The following is a 2,550-nucleotide window of genomic DNA, read 5'->3' on the forward strand; positions in this document are numbered from 1 at the left end:
AAATGTAAAACTAAAAAAAAAGGCAGAAAATTGTTTCCTTGGTACTATCCTATTCTACAAGACAGAAAAGGTAAAACTAAAAAAAAGGCAGAAAATTGTTTCCTTGGTACTATCCTATTCTACAAGACAGAAAAGGTAAAACTAAAAAAAAGGCAGAAAATTGTTTCCTTGGTACTATCCTATTCTACAAGACAGAAAAGGTAAAACTAAAAAAAAAAGCAGAAAATTGTTTCCTTAGTATCATCCTACTCTACAAGACAGAAAAGGTAAAACTAAAAAAAAAAAAAAAGGCAGAAAATTGCTTCCTTGGTACTATCCTATTCTACAAGACAGAAAAGGTAAAACTAAAAAAAAAGCAGAAAATTGTTTCCTTAGTATCATCCTACTCCACAAGGCTACAAAAACAGGTTATGGAATAACACACTGAAGAAAGTGAATACAACTTTTTATTAATTTCATTTACCCTTTGGAAGAAAACAAACATTTATATGTATACTGGTATACTGATAATGATGTTTTAATTATCAAACACAGAAAACATGAAATAATGATTGCATCACCTTTGTGCACAGCAATACCAAGGATTATTATACAGTGCAGTTGTGATGCATAGGACTTCAAAAAACCTAAGATAACTGCTGTTTGATTTAAGCTGCAGATAATAATGAGAATGGTAAACCAACAGTTATCAAATTAACTTTGGGTAGTTCTTAAGAAATTAATTATGATAATTTTACACTGGCTTTCCATTCAGCCACTTTTTTATTTAAAAGTAATCAAACAATTGCAGAAGCATGTGTCTTTCATGTTTTTATTGCCTTTGTTATATGACTAAAGCAAGAAACTGCTACCGTTTATGCTTCTTCATCTTTAAAAATGGGGTTTATGGTTCCCAGCCCATTTCTATAAAATTGTACTTTGGGTTATGGTTACACTATAAAAATGATCAAATCCTGCTAATCTGTCAGGTATGAGAAATCCAATAACTGGTGGTGAGTGGTATTGACTAGCTGCCTTCCTCTAGTCTTATATTTCAGTATTAGGGAGACTGTAAAAAATAGCCTTTAGGAAGCTTTTCACAAAAATCTGAAGAAAAAAATATTGAAAATTCTCACGTGTAGTAGAGGAATAATCTCGAAATACATTTCACAAGAGCACAAAAAACCAGACAAACTATTAAAATCTTTCAAATAGAGCAAGACATTCAGGGAAGAAGAAAAAAATTAAAAAAAACATACACATGATGTGAGATGAGAGTACTAATATGGTTCGAATTCTATATTAGTATTACCAGTTAAATTATATAGTAGTACTGATGGTTGCTGCCATGGCCATAACTGATTATTACCAGTTAAATTATATAGTAGTACGGTTGGTTGCTGCCATGGCCATAACTGGTTATTACCAGTTAAATTATATAGTAGTACGGATGGTTGCTGCCATGGCCATAACTGATTATTACCAGTTAAATTATATAGTAGTATGGATGGTTGCTGCCATGGCCATAACTGGTTATTACCAGTTAACTTATATAGTAGTACGGATGGTTGCTGCCATGGCCATAACTGATTATTACCAGTTAACTTGTATAGTAGTACGGATGGTTGCTGCCATGGCCATGACTGATTATTACCAGTTAACTTGTATAGTAGTACGGATGGTTGCTGCCATGGCCATAACTGATTATTACCAGTTAACTTGTATAGTAGTACGGATGGTTGCTGCCATGGCCATAACTGATTATTACCAGTTAAATTATATAGTAGTACGGATGGTTGCTGCCATGCTATATGGCACTATTATATAAAATCCCATCCTCCATCCACCTATGTGGATCTTCCCAGTAATATTTAATGATGACGAGAAACCCACTTGAAGTAAAAAATGCAAAGTAGAGACGGCTGGTATGGGTATTAAAACTTTAATTAGAATAAAGTACAAGAACAACATTTCGACCTTCTTAGGTCATCTTCAAGTTAACAAAGACCGTTTGAAACTGACCGTTACTGGGTACTTGTCTTAGGGACGAGAGTGTGAACATTCCAATAAACACTAAATTCATTCAAAAACCGGGCACAAAACTAAAATCCATGCTATGTAAAAACTACACTGACAAACATAACACCAACATTATATATAAAATACAATGCAACAACTGCCACGACTTCTGTATCGGAGAAACAAGCCAAAAAATGGAAACCAGATTCAATGAACACAAAAAAAACACCTTCCCACGTTTTTGAACACTGCAAAACAAATAAACACAACATAAGCATAGAAAACACCAACATATTAAATAGACAAACAAACGAAAAATCAAAGAAGCACTACTTATACAAGAACTCAAACCAACATAAAGGAACACCTTTATACCTATATTAAACATCTAAGTGCTACGCCCCCTACAATCTCGTACCTGTTCACACTTTCTTCCCTAAGACATGTGCCCAATAACGGTCAGTTTCAAACCGTCTTTGTTAACCTGAAGATGACCTAAGAAGGTTAAAACGTTGTTCCTGTACTTTATTTTAATTAATTTTTTTAATACCT

The sequence above is a fragment of the Limulus polyphemus genome, unplaced genomic scaffold (assembly GCF_000517525.1).
Source record: "Limulus polyphemus unplaced genomic scaffold, Limulus_polyphemus-2.1.2 Scaffold2384, whole genome shotgun sequence".
NCBI classification, from domain to species: domain Eukaryota; kingdom Metazoa; phylum Arthropoda; class Merostomata; order Xiphosura; family Limulidae; genus Limulus; species Limulus polyphemus.